This window comes from Ambystoma mexicanum (genome assembly GCF_040938575.1).
Source record: "Ambystoma mexicanum isolate Mex_15411 chromosome 12 unlocalized genomic scaffold, UKY_AmexF1_1 Mex_chr12_unloc.1, whole genome shotgun sequence".
Taxonomy (NCBI): Eukaryota; Metazoa; Chordata; class Amphibia; order Caudata; family Ambystomatidae; genus Ambystoma; species Ambystoma mexicanum.
The window spans coordinates 952,247-971,204 of NW_027182322.1; the positions used below are offsets into that span (position 1 = coordinate 952,247).

An 18,958-nucleotide genomic window follows, 5' to 3' on the forward strand; every position below is an offset into this window, starting at 1 on the left:
TGAGACTTGGGACAAGCCCAAAACATATGGATCATGTCTGCATGATCGGAGGAGCACCATGGACATGTTGGGTCAGCTTTGTTATTAAATGTGGATATCCTGTATGGGGTCATGTAGGTCCTATAAAGGACATTCAGTTGAATTAATCTGAACCTGGCGTTCCGAGACACCTCCTTCGGGTATGCTAGGGCTCTCGACCATTCGCCCTCTGTGATTTCGGCCCCCAAGTCCGTCTCCCATTTCTCTTTCAGATGTGCACTCCTTGGGTTGGGCCTGTCAATTATTTGGGTGTATAACCTCGATGTCGGCTTCCAGCCGTCGCCAAGATCGTACAGTTCCTGCACAAGGGGGTGCGTCTCCGGCTCTTCAGGCCATTTGTTCCATTTCTCCTTAGCTACATGTTTTATCTTTTGATACCATAGGAATTGGCCTGGTGGTAGTCCGTCCTTCTCTTACAGTGATTCAAAGTCTCTGAACAGTCCCTCGTAAAACATATCTCCCCATGTGTAGAGGCCATAGTTCTCCCAGCACCTCAGTGTTAGTAGATCGCTGGAGGTTTTGCATACGTCCGCCAGCATGGGGATTTCAGGTGCATATGAGTGTTGTAGTCCAACTAAGGACCTGACCCTGTTCCAGACTTGTCTCCCCACCTCTACTATCATGGGTGGGTCAGATGTCCCAACTCGTGTGTTCCATATTAATTCTTTGGGGTACATAGGTGAGGTTAGTTGGCGGAGAAGATTCAACTTGGCTGTGGGTTCATCTGATAGCCATTTTGCAAGATGCGTCAATTGAGCCGCCAGATAGTATCTCTGGAAATCGGGAAGTTGGATGCCACCCTCGGTGCAGGTAAGTGTAAGGACATCCAGTGTGAGTCTGTGTCTGGCTCGTCCCCAGAGAAAGTCCCTAATCAAGGATTCCAACTTCCTGAAGAAGGGTGGGGGAATGTAGTACGTTACATTAGTGAAGTAGTAGAGGAATCTAGGAGGTATTATCATTTTGGATATTGCTGCTCTACCCATCATGGAGAGCGGGAGCTTCGACCAGAATTTGATGGATCTACGTACTCCACACATTGCCGCCTCCGTGTTGGACTCATGGGTGGATATTGGCGTGTGCGTGATAGTAAGGCCCAGGTAAAGAAAGGCCTCCACCCGCCACTGGATCCCGATCTCAGGAAGCTCGTCCGCGGGCTTTCCCCTTAGTCCTGCAAGTGGGAACGAGCATGATTTCTTTTGGCTAAAATTTATCCCCGAGTATTTCGCGAAATTATCCAGGACGTCCAGTGCTGTTGGGGCATTCCTCAAGGGGTCTCGCAGATACAAGAGGACATCATCTGCATATAAAGAAATAATATTGTCCGACCCACCAACGTTAATGCCAGCGTTGAAAAATTGTTTCCTAAAGTAGATTGCCACTGGTTCCAGCCCCAGGATATACAGCATTGGTGACAGCGGGCATCCTTGTCTGGTGCCTCTCTGAATAGCTCAGGCTCCTGATACCATGGCTCCTGTCTTGACTCTTGCCACCGGGTTGCTGTAAAGCACCTTGACCCATCGGATAAAATGCTCTCCGAGCCTAAACTCCCGCAGAGTCTCAATCAGCCATTCCCAATAGATTGAGTCGAAAGCTTTTATGGCATCAAGTGAGAGTACTGCTAGGTCTTCATTGCACTCAGTTGTTTGTGCCATTATGTGTTGGAGCCTTCTGAGATTGGCTGTAGTATTCCGTCCCGGGACGAAACTGTTTTGATCTTCATGTGCCAGGTATCCAATCACTCTCGAGAGCCTCTTAGCCAATATGGTTGTTAATATCTTGCTGTCGTAGTTTAGGAGCGCTAGTGGGCGATAAGAGTCACACTCATCAATTGGTTTACCGGGCTTGAGCATTGGGACTATGACGGTCTCCCTCATGGTACTAGGGAGTGTTCCAGTCTCATATGCCTCCCCGTATACTCCATGCAGTATGGGGGACAGAATCTCCTCATGGGCCTTGTAAAACTCTGGGGTAAGACCATCCGTCCCGGGGGACTTGCCTGTGGAAAGGGATCTAATCGCATCGGTGATGTCTTCAGTCGTGATGGCCTCTCCTAGCATGTCTTGTTGTTCCTGATTCAGCCTGGGTAGTCCTACTTCAGCCAAGGTGTCCCTTATGTCTGCTTCAGGTATCTGGTCCCCATGGGCATATAGCTCGGTATAGAAATCCGAGAAAACATTGTTTATTGCCTGTTGTGTCCTATGGGTTATGCCCTCCCTATCTTTGATCTCCTTGAGGGCTGGTCTCGGGTACTCCTTCCTGCATAGCCATGCGAGTATCCTACCCGGCTTGTCTGCTTCCTTATGTGCCTTCAGGGTGCGTGTAGAGAAGTCGAACTTTGAGAGTCTTTCCCATGCCACCCTACAGTCTTCTCTGATCTGTTTCAGTTCGGGCTCCCTCTCGGTGGCTGGTGGGAAGTCGCTTTTGAGGTGCCTGATCTTCTCCTCCGCGGTCTCTATCTCCCTTCTCAGTTGCCTCCTGATCCCGCCTGCTTTGGCAATTATCTCTCCCCTTGTTACTACCTTCATCGCTTCCCAGAGTGTGCTCCATTTCCCGACTGATCCCATATTGATCCTTATGTATTCTTCCAGTTTCTCCCCTAGGGCTTCCTTAAATGCAGGGTCAGTTAGAGTCTCTACTGGCATGCGCCACATTGGGATAGGTGGCCTAGGACCCTTTAAGCAGAGCTGTAATAGTAATGGGGAGTGGTCCGAGATCGATCTGCCCATGTAATCTGCCGATTCAACTTGTGGGGTTAGCTCGTTGCCAATGAAAAAGTAATCTATCCTAGTGTGTAGGTTATGGGGAGCCGAGTAGAATGAGTAGGATCTGTTGGAGGGGTGAAGGTCCCGCCAAATGTCAGTTAAATGCATGTCTTCGACCATCCTAGAGAGGGACTCGAGGAAACGTTGTTAGGCATACGTGGTGTGATGGATCTGTCTAATTCGATGTTCATGACAGAGTTGAAATCTCCCCCCCATAGAAGAGTATATTCTCTGTAGTGCATGATTTTGGCACATAACTCCTTAATGTGAGAGGGTATGTTGTGTTGAGGGAAATATGAGTTCACTACACACAAACGGGAGTTCTCAAGCATGCCCCACACTATCACGTATCTGCCTTCTTTGTCCAATTCTGCCCCCATCTGGTGAAATGGTGTTTCTGGACTCACCCATGTGTACACTCCTCGTGCATACCTTGAGAGGGATGCGCCATTGCCCTGGCCAACCCAGTAGCTTGCCAGCTTGTCTGTGGCTTCTGCGGTAAGGTGTGTTTCTTGGAGGAGCGCAAATGATACCTTTTTTCTCTTCAGGTAGGAGTGTATTCGGTTTCTTCGCATATAGGTTCCCATCCCTCTAACATTCCATGTGATCAACTTGAGTCTTGGTGCCATTGCATGATTATGTTCCTTATCGTGGGAAGCACCATGTCTCCCGCCTGGGTTATACGTATCAAATCGTAAGTCACATATTGATCCACTTGTGTAGGTTGGGTAGCACTAGCCTCTGGTCCAGTGTCCGATCCAGCTTGGTTGATGGTCATCTGAGGTAGGACAGTCAAAACAATAACAACTTGAAAAAAATAACTGTAATTAATGCACCCAGCTTCTGTCACAGGGGTGCAGTGCTCGGGTGCTCTCGCGCTGCCTGTCCCCATCCGGGTTTCTGGCGCGAGTGGGTGTGTGCAGGCAACTGGCCTGCTTTGGTCATCTGCGGGTCTGTGGTTTGTGTCCATGTTCAGGAGGTCAGATGAGCCCTGCAGTCATTTAGCATTCTCATGTCGTAGTTTTGCTTCAGTGGTGATATAGCTTCTTCTTGTTTAAAGGTGTACTACAAGGACCATGGGTGCCCAAGCTGGGGCATCGAACGATCATCCTTTGCTGCTTTCATTGTGCTTCTCGTGTGTGGATTCCATGGGGACCTCGGCCAAGTTGTTATGCTCCATCCACATGTTAGCTGCTTCCGGTGACTCTAAGAATAACGCACGCCCTTTGTAAATTACCTTCAATCGTGAAGGGTATAGCAGCATATATTTTAAGTTTAGTTTCCTCAGCCTAGCCTTAACCAGGACGAAGGAGTTCCTCGTCCTCTCCACCGATTGAGTATAATCAGGGTAGATGGTGATTTTTGAGTTGCCCCGCTCTATTTCTCCCCCCCCTCTCTCTCTCTCTCTCGAATTTTAGGATAACCTCCCGGTCTCGGAAGTTAAGGACCTTCGCTATAATAGGACGGGATAGGAGCCTGGGGGGGGTTTCCTCTGAAGTGGTCTGTGAGCTCTCTCTATGGCGAAGCCCTGTGAGAGGTTTGCCGCCCCAATTTCCTGCTGTATTAAGGATTCCATATAGGCTGTCGGGTCCATGGTCTCTGTCCCCTCTGGTATACCCAGAATCCTGATGTTATTACGCCTAGCACGACCCTCCGCCTCCTCGGACCTCGCCTCCAGGAAGCTTACCTTGCGTTTAAGATCTACAACCTCTGTCTTTAGGGCCGTTGTATCATCCAACATGTCCTTCTGGGAGGATTCGATAATGGTGACACGTTCCGTTAGATTACGGGCATCTTGTCGTATGAGCTGGATATCAGCCTTAACCTCACCTATTTTCGTGTCGATGAATGATCTCAGAGCTGCGATCGCCTCTAGCACCTGGTTATGCCTGGAGTCCTCTTCTCGGCTATCACGTGTTGCTGAGCCTTTCGGCGTAGTCTGGTCAGTAGGGTGAGGCTTGGCTGTTATGAAAGGATCCATAGTGGCATTTTTGGCTTTATTCCTCGCAGCGGCCATCTCAGAGTTACCTGGTCCCGCTGGTGGATGCAAAGGGTCTAGTGCTCTCTCTCAGAGAAATAGGTTGCGTAACCTTTTACAGCTGGTTACAGTCTCGTGCACGCTTGTGCAGCTCTGCCCCTCAGTGTTGGTCTGGTCTCATGTTGTGAGGGCGCCTCAATTCAATGACATAAATGGTGCTTAGGCCTGTGTCATTCCCCCTCTATAGTGGTCTATGATGCTGGGGAGCCTCCTTGGTGGTTTATGGAGTAGTATTGTCCAGGCAGGGTATTGTATGATAGGTACACTGAGGGGGGTGCTACAGTGAAAGTCCGCAGTATGTGGTCGAGTTGCCCCCTGTGGGGTGGCTGTGTTCTGTGGCAGGGGCAGAGTTTCTTGGTAGGCAGGGAGCGCCGATGATAGAACCGATGCGTGCCCCAAGGGAGGGTCTCGCCACACCAGCGTTAGTATATATGGGGAAGACGTTGTTGGAAGAGCCGGGATGTGCCCGTTACCTGAGCGTATTGTTCTGGTTTCGCGGCAATGGGCAGGCAGCTGGTGGCCTCGGCCCCGCCAATGGAGGAGGCTCTGTGTCGGGATATGGCTGCTCGGCTCCTCGGTGCTGAAGGGTCTATCCAGGAATGCCGTAGACGGTCCCCAAGGGCTGCAGTCTTGATGATCTCTGTTACACGCCGATCGCGCACCGCTTCCTTGTTGCAGAGCGGCGTCTCCCCCCAATGGGTGTACTGGGCGCTCGGTTCGTGAAGCAGGGGGCTTCCGCGGGGACAATCCCCAAGAACTGCCGGATCGATGGTCGCTGATGTACCGTCTCCCCGCTGCGTAGCGGCGCCGCCCCTCAGCGGGTGCACAGGGCGCTCATGTTGCGGAGCAGGGGCTTCTACGGGGACGATCCCCAAGTGCTGCCGGATCCGTGGTCTCCGATATGTGTCGATCGCACACCGTCTCCCGCTGCGCAGCAGCGTCGCCTCCCAGCGGGTGTCCAGGATGCTCAGGCCGTGGGGTAGGGGCTCCCACGAGGGCGTCCTTCGGTTCCCAGCTGGTAATTTGGTGGGCTCCACCAGCCAGACCACAGGTACGCCCTGCGCCCCCAGGGGGCCAGCGTCCGGAGGAGGAGCGCGCGGCCAACCCGGCTCAGATGTCGCTGGCTCCCGGCGCCGATATGTGCCTCAGGCCCGTTGGTACGATATGGCCGCCATCTTGTGGGCGCTGCTCGGGGAAAAGGGGGAGCCGGGCCGGATCGTGGTAGCGGGCTCTTGGGCTCTGATTTTCGTCGGTGCAAGAAGCGGAGTTTAGGTCCTCGCCTCGGTCGCAGGTAGGTCACAGTGTGGGTGGTATATATAGGCCAGTAGCACCCAAAAAAAGGATCAGACTGCTGTGGCTTAGCCGGAGCTCAGGGAGCCTGCGTCCTCACTCCGTGGACATCAGGCGACGCCCCCTAGCTGAAATGGTCTATTCTACTATTATGTTGCGAGTAAAAGGGATTTTTCTTGCTTTTTAAACCCTCCATAATATTGACTGTAAATTATATTTCAAAATGATGGTAGTTCGTTATAAAACTACTGCCACCAGCCATTTCAATAGGAAAGGGTAACATTTGACGGTTACAAGAGTATGTAGACATAGGGCATGCACCTTCAGCAATCTACAGGAAGATAGTGTGTGTTACGTCTATGAATTTAAAAAGACTAGTAAAGTCAATTTAACTTTACATTCTCTGGTTAGACAGTAGTCCGTCTCAGAGAAGATATTTTAACCTTGGGGAATCCCGGAGGACACCCCTGTGCCACTGCACTAAAGGTGCTATGTGACACAATAAAAAGATGATGCCTATGGGCTTATCTAAAACTCCATAACCAAAGAACACAAGAGTAAAACACACATCAGAATACTTGAGAGAGGGGGAAAAAGGCTCACATTCTCCAGGGAAAAAAAACAAGTCCTCAAAATCCAGCAAAGTTGCTGGGGGTCTCTAAGGTGAAGGGAAATAAGCACATTTCTGAGAATTCTCCTGAACAATAGGCATTTGTCAGACACTGCCACCATTTGCTCGGGTACTCACACCATTTCCCAGCAGTTAAAATTGTATGGGTGGGTAGAACAATTATGGCAGTGCCTAGTAAATGCCTATCCCATGCCTACACATAAGCCAAAACTGTTGGTTTTGCCAATGCTTGTTTATTTTCTTATTTGTGAGGTGTTTTAAGGTTATCAAATGAGTCACTTCATGTCATCTGGACCCCATTGGGGTTTCTTTGGAATATCACTGTTTTCTTGTATGTTAACACAGTTGAAACCTGAAAGGATTACAACTTTCAGAATGCATTGATCAGTTGAATGACATTCTAGGACTGGAGAACACGTGTTCAGGTAACATGGAAACGCAATGCCAAACCTAGCTGACGGGGAGGTAAGAAAAACTTTGAGAAATTGGGGGAAAAAGCAATGTTGTTACCAATTATGTTTGTTGCTGCCCTTTAAGATTTAGGCAAAAGGGCCAGCTGTTGGGGAAAAATTGGATGGTAGTGGTTTAGACTTTCAGGGAACAACTGCCTTTATTTGGTGTTTCTTGCATCCAATACCAATGTCTTGCCTGTGTGGTATTTACTGGGAAAGAAATTAATTTGCAAAGGTAGAAGACAAGCAAAGCCAACAATGTTGATGTGTGTACTAAAATGGTTTCTTTTTTGCTACTGTAGGTATTGAGATCACATGACCATGTACCTTCACAATTCGCCTAGTGTTGCAATTGCAAGTCACACAATTTGCTAGGCATTTAATATGCTGGCCTTGTACTTGCGCCATATACCACATTTGTGGTGATTTTTGTAGTGCTTCATGTAGATGGACTGCTTCTAAGCTCTGCTGAGGTCAGTGCTATTACACACTTGATTCATCGCCTGCAAAAGGATGAAGAGCCCAGTTGTTCGAACTTGTCGCATGGGACTGTTCCTTTCCTGAATTGAGCATGTTGCACATACGCTATCCATCCGGCCTGCAACAATTTGCCAGAACGTATCAATATGCCCGGGTACTCGTACCATTAGGAAGCTAGTGGCATCACATGCCTAAGAGTAATGCCATTTTCTAGATATTGCCATCCTATATTCAGGTACTCAAACTATATGGCAAATTGTGTTGATTTATTTATTGTGAATTGGTTTAAGAAAATTAAACGGTACACAAGTATTGCGCAGATATGGGAGCTTTTGCCATTAAATGTTCATGTACTCAGACCATTTGGCAGGTGTGGTTATACTTTGGGTCGCTGTAGACATGACCTATGAAAACATGACTGCTTCACCTCATATCCTACCTACCTCTGTTGTCTTCCGCAATAGCGCTTTGAGGAATCTTCGAGGCGGTCGTTGTGACGTAACCTTACTTAATAAATATAGCTGGGATTCCACCTTTTTCCCACCGGCGAACTCTTCCCTTTCTTTTACACCCCTCTCCCTTTCTTCCGCTGGAACGGCCTCTGGGCGCTGTGTTCACTAACAGACGAGAGCCCCTGGCTTTTGCTACACTTTCCATTTAGAGCAATGTTTTGGGAAAAATGATGCACCAACAGCGCTCTCTTCATTTAGATAATAATTCCCATGAACATGGGATACTGAAAATGAATTCCCGTTTGCAATATTGTTGTATATGTTGTTGTCTACTTATTAATTGTGAGAGTGCTGGGTGGGGTAGCAGTTGAGTGGGAGCGTTGTGGTGTTTTGCCCTGGACGCAATGTTGTCTAGAAACTGCCCTAGACTCAGGTAGCTGATGCAGCACTGGGGACAGGTCCACACATACAAACGGTCCAACTTTAATTTGGGGCACTCAAAATGAAATCATGCTTTACTCCACATCCTCAAAAGAGAAGTGTGCAGGCAGCAAGACTTGTGCATGAATGTGAATTACAGGGACCTCGGTTGCATGTTTAGTCCGGTGTGAAACCATCGCTCTGACTGCCCTGGGTGATGGGAACTGAGCTGAATTATTAATGTGTTGATGGTAGGTTCTCGCAAAGGGTCTCACTGTTGTTGGAGGGAGGGACATATCTAGATAAAGTTATGAACTTTAAGAATCTCCTTCGTTTACAAAAACATTTCGAAGTAGATAATATTTAAACACAGTCAAACACGAGGGCAAGCAGAAAGATTTTATGGAAACATGTCCTCTTTGCAAGTGAACAGGACAAGTGATTCACTTCAGTTGTGCCTGGTGGAAAGAGGCAAGAACATTCCATGGGAGAGGCATCTCCAGAGACAGGCTTTTAAAGGATGGCAGTTGCTGTAGTACAGCTGTGAAGAAATCCTGAGCCAAGAGCCAGGCTGACATATTACTGAGAAAAGGTCTTGAGTTACAAAACTGTTTAATCAAATCCAATATAACCATTAACCTTTTCATGCACTATACCCATCATGAGGCAGCAATGCTACTCAAAAAGCATGAAGGTTTTGGGCAATGCTGCAGTGCCTTACAAAGCGAGGCCATCAGCAGGCACGGAGAGGGGCAGCCCAACCTCTCCCCTCACTGCTCCTCTCCTCCCCCCACAGTCGAAGAGACACGCAGTCTGTTTCAGCACAATGCTGAGGAAGGGTGAGGTGTGAGCAATAACCTCACCCTTCCTTCAGGCAACTAGGTGCTAAGCACCGAAGGAAACCAACAGGCAGGCAGGGACCAGCTTCAAAGACCTGACCCTCCCAGGGGGCCAGATAGTCGGCTATCCGGCCGGGGGGGGGGGGGGGGGGGGGTGTAACACAACAGCTGCCACTACTATACAGATCAAAGACCCAGGGCTTCCCTGGGTCTTATAAATAAAGAGCGACATGCTCTGAGAAAACACCAACAGTTTGTGGACCCTGAACGGGGACCCAAACACTCAGGAGGTGCACTGTTTACTCAGTGCCTTCCAAAACGTTTCTTCTTTACCACAAAACCCTCCCACCCTACAAATAAGGGAGAAGAACAAAAGAAAAGTAGTACAGGGCACTGTACGATGCCCACAACAAGTCATGGGACATGAGAAGGCGGGCACGGGCCAGAGGAGGTAACCCCAAGACCCGGTGCCCAAAAGTATTGTTGTTATTTTATGATATGTGATTATTGTTATTTGCATAACCATATCTGTACAATAAAACCTACCGCCTTTTATTGCCAACACTTGACAAACAATGTGTGAGCCAAATTATTCTGGGTGAGGGTATGGGTTCGGCAATGTACAAACATGCATGCATATGGGTTCAGCAGTTACTGTAGTGTAGTGGTTATCACGTTCGCCTCACACACACGAAAGGGCGGAAACAATTTTTAGAGAAAAAACGGTGTAATCCGATTTCGTTTCGTATTCAGTGTCATATGAAACAGCAATATTTTTCAAAACACTTTTGAGGGATTATGAAATGAGTGTATATTAAACTATTGTAAAGTTATTGTATCATGTAATGAACATGGGAGGCTAAAGAGAGAAACGAGGCTAATGAAACACCACATAGCCTGACCACTTTGGTCAATGATGTCTCCGATTTTCAAATATTACTAGTAGCAAGAAATTATCAAATGAAGACAAATGAAATTTAAAATGTTAAAAGTTAATTTGCACTCGGATTACTGTCTTCAAAGTCTAGAGATGTAACCATTTTACTTTGGGAACATAAGGCAGCTCCAGCGAGGTAATGAACACATTCTGCATAGCATTGGACGTGGATTTCTCAACATCTATGATGGACTATTACACCCCTCCCCACCATCAGAAAAACTCAATCTGGAGACCCTTTCTATTGCTGCTATAGTTTAGCAAATAGTTTATTACAGAGAGTGAGTACACGAGGCACGGGGGTGGGAGGAGAGGGGGCATTGAGCAGAGCTTGAAGCCCTGGAACATACGCACTTCACCATCACACGCACATGAGCCTCCATGAAGCTTGCCTGTATTCAGACCAACCACAGAATCCAGGAGATGCTGGAACATTGTGTTAGTTCCCCATTAACATGATGATGTCATGTTGGAGGATTGCTTAAATTACGACCATGTTATGGGCTGTTGCTCTGGGCTCTGTTTAGAAAAGACTGAGTTTGCTCCATATGTGCTCCTCACTCCACATCTCCAGGTGAGATGAGGCACCGTAGTGTCTAGTGCAGTATTTGTGCATTTACAATTCTATAACTTGTGCACTCAGGCCCGGCTGAAGATATGTGGGGGCCCATTTCCACATGATGGTTGCCCCCCCCTGCTTAGGGGGGAAAGCAGTCTGAGGCACCAATGGGTGGCCTACATAATAAAAGAGATAACAATAAGGTTAATAGAAGCCAATTATCACGAGATGGCGAGCCAACGGGGAGCTGAAACACTGAATGGTCGCTGAATAGCTACAAATAGGGCTTTGAATCCTTCTTTGTAAGCAAGTGGTTGACGAGGAGAAACCAGTGTTGAAAGGCAACGAGGTGATAACACTTCTGTTTTCCCCAATGGAAGTGACGGCCAGACGAGCTCCAGCAAACGCAGTGTGTAAGGCGAGCGCTGCAAAGCGCACACTGTAAGCTCCAGAGCGTAAGTAATTCATAAAGGAATATATTACTGTGTTATTAGACTGCTGACTAGAAATATGGGGGCAGGTGCCTGGAGAATCCCTGTGGCGTGAGGCCCGAGACCCATTCCATTTGAAATTTTTGAAAGGCCCTGGCGCCGCCATCCCTGTGTGGGCTATTTATATGATTGCATAAATGTGCTGCATATATCAACAGTAAGATGCGTTGTCCTTTTTATATTAAAGTTGTTATAATGTAAGAAGAATCTAAAAAGAGCCTTCCCTGGGCGGACTAGGTTGTTGAATGCCCTGTGCGGCACACCAGGCTGTTCCAGTGCAGAGAAACACTCTCCATGACCCACTCGTTATTCTAGCAATGACTCAGCCTCCCGTGCACACGTGTCCCGGACACACACACTTATTAATGGCTATACTGCCTCCAGTGGTCAAATAGGAAGTTGCATCCCCTCGTACCTCTGTCGCTGGGATCGACTTTCTCTTGTGGTGAAATCAACTTTCAATACAAATGTTTACGGGCTATTTGAGCATTGCGATTTTTCCACTTTGTTATATTGCTTTTTAAACAGGTGTCTGTACTATCGTGACAAGCTTTACATTCAGAACGTGAAGCAAACGTACAGCAATATGAAAACGGAAAACTAATATTTGTACACGTAAAGATAGTTTGAATGTAGTGATAGTATTGAATGTGATATAGCATAATTAATTTCGATAAGGCTCCCATGACTAGCAGTACTAGGACCAGAGAACCATAGAGTTATGTCTACATCATTAACATATTGCCGACGAAGTCCTCATCCCACATATTATACACGTTCACCCAAGCCTTCTTAGCGCAGTAGGCAGCGCGTCAGTCTCATAATCTGAAGGTCGTGAGTTCGAGCCTCACAGAGGGCATGTGCTTTTACTCTTTCAGTTGTTGTTAGTCACCATTTTTTTCACATGTTCACTCATTTCCCTCCCAGTGATCTTTCCCCTTTATTGCTGTAACAATGCCCTTCTTTTGGATACATCTCAAAGATGACACGGGAGTGCCAGCTCATCTGATTTAAAGATTCCCTTGTACATGTCTGTAAAGAAAGGATGTGATCTAAGGAAAGGATGGTCCTGCACCATAGGCCAATGTAGATGAACCCAGGAGTAACCCATCATTGGTTATGTTCAGGGGTGAGTGGGAAAACTACATTTCAGGGGGGAGGGGCTAAGTGGTGATGGGAGGGATCACTTTGGAAAACAGGCGGGGCAACCTTGGAGGCTCCACCCCCCACTGTTCTACCCCTCCCCCCACATGGTCTGGTACGGGGACCAACTATCAAATGGTATATTTTACAGCGTAAATTGCAGAAAGGCGATGGAAGTCTTTCTTGAAAGTAGCAGCTTTAAAGTTTTACTGCGTTTGATTCAAGTACATTTTTCTAAACAAACACAGTATAACTTCAACACTGCCAATTTCGGGAAAGGCTTCCCTTACCTCTCTGCCTAACAAAATGCAAGTGCGCACATCCAGGGGTGCAACTAGGCTAAAATGTAGGCGGAGCTAACCCTTCAAATGTTTGGAGATGCGCTAACTTCAGAGACAGCGGAGGAGTGGCAAACATACTTGTTTAGGGGCATCTAACTTCTTTACTCATTGTAATGAGACCCTTCTAGTGCAGCTTCAATGTTACAATCCGTTAACTCTCTCCTTTAAGTCTGAACACACCCACTTCTTGCAGATCCTGAAGGTCCTAGAAAGTGTGGAAATGGCATGATGGTGTTCAATGAAAGACTAAATATCATAGCATAACAGGACATTGCAGAGTCTGGAGCAGTACTTTGGGCGGCCCATGCAACTTCAGTGGCCGGGAGCAACAGGGGAGAAAATGTAATGTTGGTTCAACCACAGATGGTCTGCTATACTAGAATCTCTGCTTCACTGACTGGCTGGTGAGACTATGTCTGCCTGTCAAATCAAGTGATATGAGACTGGGGAAGGGCCAGTGTAGCAATAATGCAATTCTATGTGACAGTGTTGGAGCTACTAGCAGAGGAGCACCATGGTAAACCAGTTTGTCCCGACAATTATTAAAACTGTCCTGTTGTAAGGGTGCAAACGTAATCACTTATAAGCACTCCAATTTTGCAGTTGAAGTCAGGATGAGATTACATTATTTGCCCGGGATTACACATTTATGCTAAACAGCAAAGCAGGGATTTTAACCAACTGCAATTTGGGCACGGCCACCTTCTTCCAGGCTTTACTTGGAATAAATATTTAAGTTTTGAGTGTCAAGGCCTACAATAATACTGTCCTATAGAGTTTACTTGCAAAATACACAAATTGCATAGTAAAGCATCAGCACAACATGTAAATCCTTATAGCAGCATGTTGAGCCAAAATAATACCAGTGTACCTTTTATTTTCCAAATCTGAATACAAAATTGTAAAATGCAAAAGGCAAAATATCTATTTACCCACTTTATTTTCAGCACTTTAAGACACACAATAAAAGAAGTTGTGTTATACACTCACTTAGGTTTGGAGATTTGTCACAAACCTCTGGCGTGTTTTTAGGTATGGTTTTAAGAACATTCAACTAAGGACATCAAAGCAAACTTTCCTTTTTAGCATGTCAAGCTATCGGACATTATGGGTATGAACACATTTTGAAAGGGTGCTTTATTGCGTTGCTTGCTTTAACTGTCACATATTTGCAAGGTGACTGGTGGTCCTTGAGTTACAAATTCACCATTATGCATAAGGAAGGCTATGCTGCTGATGACAGAAGGAAGGTGTTGTTGAGTTCATTACGGCACTGGCTGCTGAGTCAGGGATGCAGAACATGTTTACAGGTTGTGTGTGTCTCAGCGGGGCTGTGACTCGTGAAACGGGCAGTGCTTGATCATCTGATGCAAGCGAGCAGATTTGCCTCATAAGAAAGAAAATGCACCAGCAGGACCATGTTCTTTTCCTTTGAACTGTGCAAGCGGGGTCAGCTCCATGACGTTGCACGCCTGGTTATGTTGCAAGTTACAGTTCCACTGAGGTCAGCCATCTTCCTGTCATCATCCACTCCTGTCACTGAGACTGGGCCAGGGCCACTGAAGGCCCACTAGTTAGTTAACGAGGTGGCCTGTACTACATTCAAGAAAGAGCTCCATCTTGACATCCACAATAAGGCAATTGCAATTGCTTCCTGCCAGCTGTACATTGAAACAAAACAATTAACAGCCAAACATCTTCTACCCATTGGGCATTATATATGAAAACGCGTGCTTTCCCTAAGATATCATGCAGGCCCCAGTAGTGGAAGATAGGACTACCCTCCCTTTAAACCGATCCCCATCCCTAAGTATTTGCACACAAATTGTGCTATTTTGACTGTTGATAAAAGCGGGTAAATAACAAAGGAGCCGTTGCTCTGTTTGACATTACATGCCTTATTATTTACTTGTTTCTCAGTTAATGCATATGGTGGGTACCTAGAAGGTTGGGGTGCGATCCCATGGCAAGATTCAGAAACATAATAATGCATATTTTGTTTTAAATTGTTGGCCATTAAAAAAATAAAAAAAACTGGCCTGTCACCCTCCCTTTCCCTAAAACCCGGATACAGTTTTTAAATACAAAAAAACTCTCTGGACAGAGGGCCCCATTCCGAGTCAGTTCTGGCAAAACTGGGACATCAGGTCACCCTAGACATGCATGATATGTTATCATAACGGCAGCCTTGCATACTTAGACCCCAGCAAATCCCTGTGCTGGGCTCCTTGGCTTTGGCCGGTTCATTAGTAAGATCATGCAACAAATCGTTGAGGTCCTATATCACGGTGGATGGCACAGGAGGCTCCTCGTCCTTTGGGGGAATAACAATATGAACAGACAGGACTAATAAGCAAACTTCCAGGAATACATCCAATGCTCGCCAGCTTTGGAGAGAACCAAGTATTTTCAGCTCTTTGCCCGTGCTGGAGAACCCTATTTAATATGCCTTGGAGGAATGTTTCTTTTCATATGTCCTTAAAATCAGCCAGATTCATGCTCTTACAATCACTTAATCTTGACCCAGACTGTTTACACAAATGATCTCAGAGCAATGCTTCCATTTGAATGGCAGAACAACATAGAGGTCTGTCCTGGATTAATCACTGGAGGTGATGGTGGGCAGAAGCTACTTGACGACGAACAGTCAGGGATCTGTTAGAAGTGCAGTACTTACACTGTCACACATCAGGTGCTGCATGGCTGCCTCTGTGTGTGCTACCAGAGATTTGCATATCTGCTGCTTCTTGATGATCTCTCAGTGGATTTCCATACCATTGCCGGTGGCATCTTGGTTGGTATACTGAGGAAAAGCATCGGGTTTAGGGCAAGTTGTGCGAATAGTTAATATCCTTCCTGACAAAAGCAGTCAGAGCCGGTCAGGATGAGGGGTAACAGCCCTCTTCTGGCCCAACACCATTTCAAGGTTCTGACCAGTTAACCATTGAGGTCAGTCTAGATATGGAGCCACTGGTGACCATTGTTGACCAGGTGATAATCTTCATGAACCAGTATGTGGAAAATGTCCATATTTATCTATGGATTTCTCCTGTGCAGAGGACCTGGCTGTTCAGTAGAACCCGTACCCTAGAGCGCACCAGAGACTGGATGGTATGGTATTTATATAAACTGAACCATCCAACATTCACTACGTGTTCTTGCTTCTAGATCACTGACTGGCAGAGCTCACTTTAGACATTGTTTTTGCTCAAATATTTTCATCAGTTAAATCCTAGTTTTTCTCTTCTCAGACTGTCCCTTGCAAAACATGTTGTATTAAATATCTAATCTGATCATCACAATCTATAGTTATTGAAATGCATGAGACCTCTCTGCCTGACGAAAAGTTTAGGAAAGCCGTTCATTGTGCACTGTGTGAATTATATTCTGAATTTCCACGAAAAGTCAAATGCCACCCCAAAAGCAGCCCCTACATAGCGAAACCGGGCTTATAGCTGAATGAAGGATGTTCAGTCAAATCACTCCCATTTATTGGCTCACATTGGAGGCATCGACCAACATCTGGAGTGTCATCTGCCTCCTGCCGCAGCAGATGGACGCTGATGCAGACACCATCTGAACTCCGTTTTACTAACTCAGAGCACTTGCTCGTTCAAGATGGCTGCCTGCCCTGACTCTGACCATCAAGTAACTTGGGCTGATATGGGCCGCAACAAAGCTCCCACCCCTGGCCACATCCTGGCAGCCCTGCCTGTTGCTGATTGGAGCATGCCAGATTGAAATGTTCTAGTGACTACAAGCCGGCAGGCTTGCCGGCGACGTCCCCCACGAAGGGCCCTTTTAAAGCCTGATGCCTGTCTGGGGCTGTCCGGGTGCTGCCAGTGCGGAGGTTCCTGCCCGTATGCTTCCCTGGATCCAGCGGTCTCTGTACCACAACACTTAATTACCTGCATGTTGCTCTGGCATCTTGTGGCTGTACTCTTCACTTTCATAAGGTAATGTGTCACTGCTCCCCTATTCCCGGTTTTTCCTCTTTGTTCTCTCCCTCCTTCTCCCTCCTACCTCTTCTTTCATTTCCTGTTCTGCCTCGCTTACTTGCACCTTGCATTGCCTGGAACTCTGCTGTGTCCTTGTGCCTGTCTTACCTGCAATCACTGTTTTGCATCACTAACAGTTCAGTGACCTTGTGCTTCAGGATGTTTCTGCATAGATCCTCCTACAACCGTGATTGACTCTGGGCCCTTAATAATCTGCAGCATTGATTGACTTTCCGGATCTTATTTGGTCTTGCATGCCTGCATGCCTGATGTAGCCCCTCATGCCATGAGGCGTGGCTTTCTCCAGCCTGTAGTGACCCTCATTTGCCCTCTTAATTGCATCTTCAGTAACCCTTAATTGTAATTCACCTACTCTTCACTGCACTTTTTAAATTGTTGTTGCTTGTTTCCCCTTCACTCCCCCTCACTCCCATTCCTCCTCCGACCCACCTTTGCATATCTCAGCACTTGCACGTTCCAACTATCTACTGTAGCTCTTTGTGCATGTGTCACTTGACCTTGTATAATGGTGCGTTGTGGCTAAGGGGCTCTAGGTGAAAGAAGAAGGGTGAGCAGAGCGGGAAGTGAGGCTAAAGGCAGACAGATTGAGGAGGGGCCAGGGCAAGCAACCAGCAATATTTCATGGGGTAAATAAAGCTGCACTCCTAGCACGCTTGTAAGCAGGCACTCCATTATAGGCTGCTCATGAAAGAATACATTTAGGCAGCCATGCCACAGCCATGCAAAAGCAGCGTTGAAAGTGTACACGTACTCTGCAACCAGCATTTCCTAAGGGGCGTTTTGCAGAATAAGTGTACAATATTTTTTTCATCTTATAGAATTTTGTATGGCGACATTTTGAAGTCACTGATAGCTTTTTATTGCCAGAGATGGTGGCATTTAATAATTGCACGATTGTCCACTTATTCCAACAAACATGTTCTGCTTTTAGCAGCCTGATGTGACAGAAAATCAGGTTATCTTACGCGCATTGCAGGTTTACTTACTTGTGTAATTGACAGTGTGTCACTGTCTTATTGATGGTTCTGAGTAAGTTATATGAAATCCAATTGAAGACACACCAAACAAATAATGAGAAGGACACGAGAACGTGGAAGATCGGGGTGGAGACGCAGGATCCTCTATCCGAAAGGCATGCATTCTCTAACTGAGCTATATCGACTGCTTGATGTTAAGTTTCGAGCCTTTGCCTCACTTCGTTTTATTGATACAACTGATAAGGGATGAAGGAGAAAAGTTCACAAAGTGAAATAGAAAGTGGTCTTTGTTGTAGTACAAAGATTGCTTCATGTAGATTTGCTGCTCTGCAAGTCATAGATGAGATATTTACATTTGAAACACTAGATGTATGTCACATTAGATGGATCACGTCGTTAAGCACACTCCCTGGTGGTCTAGTGGTTAGGATTCGTTGCGTGGCCTGGGTTCGATTCCCAGTTAGGGAAGGTTTTTTTTTTTTAACTATTTGCTTTTCGTATATGGTGCAAAACGCATAATATTAATCCTATTCATTTATCATCACTTTTATTTCCTATAAAAAATACATGTCGAACATACCAACATGAGGCAAGTGATACAGAGAACTGGCAAACAGCATTTAAATCAATGTGGTCTTGAAAATGAGAAACAAGTTATTTGTTTATAACCTTTTCAGCATACTGCCACAGTCAGATAACGCCATTATGTATTTTATTATATGGGAATGAACTGAACAAGTAGATTACTCCATAAAGCAAGTATGTAATCCGTCCATTTTCATGTCCCCGGTCTGTTAGAAAGAAAAACTAATGGCAGTAACTACTTAATTCTCAAACCCTTGTCCCATTGGTGTTATTGTGCGAACACCGTCCTTCTGGGAGAGGACAGGCAGAGCAGGCGTTAATTATCTTCATGGGCCAGTTTGAAAGCCAACCCGCTGCCTATCGCAAATCTCTGTAGAGTCTGCAAGAGGCACAATGTGGACGTGGGGACCAATACTTGTCACATTGTCGAGATAACTGGAAAAAACGAACATTGCTAGCGAAGTGTGGCACTCTCTAGGCACATGTGTCTGGGTCACTGGTAC

The 18,958-nt window shown here is 46.5% G+C and overlaps 1 long non-coding RNA gene and 1 other non-coding gene across 2 annotated transcripts in view; both read left to right on the forward strand.

The window, feature by feature from the left end:
* The window catches only part of LOC138529514 (uncharacterized), a 420,126-nt gene that overhangs the window by 40,723 nt on the left and 360,445 nt on the right, over positions 1-18,958 (forward strand). The window lies entirely within an intron of this gene.
* On the forward strand, positions 12,177-12,249 carry TRNAM-CAU (transfer RNA methionine (anticodon CAU)). Its single transcript has one exon. It is a non-coding gene; the product is annotated as a tRNA-Met (tRNA).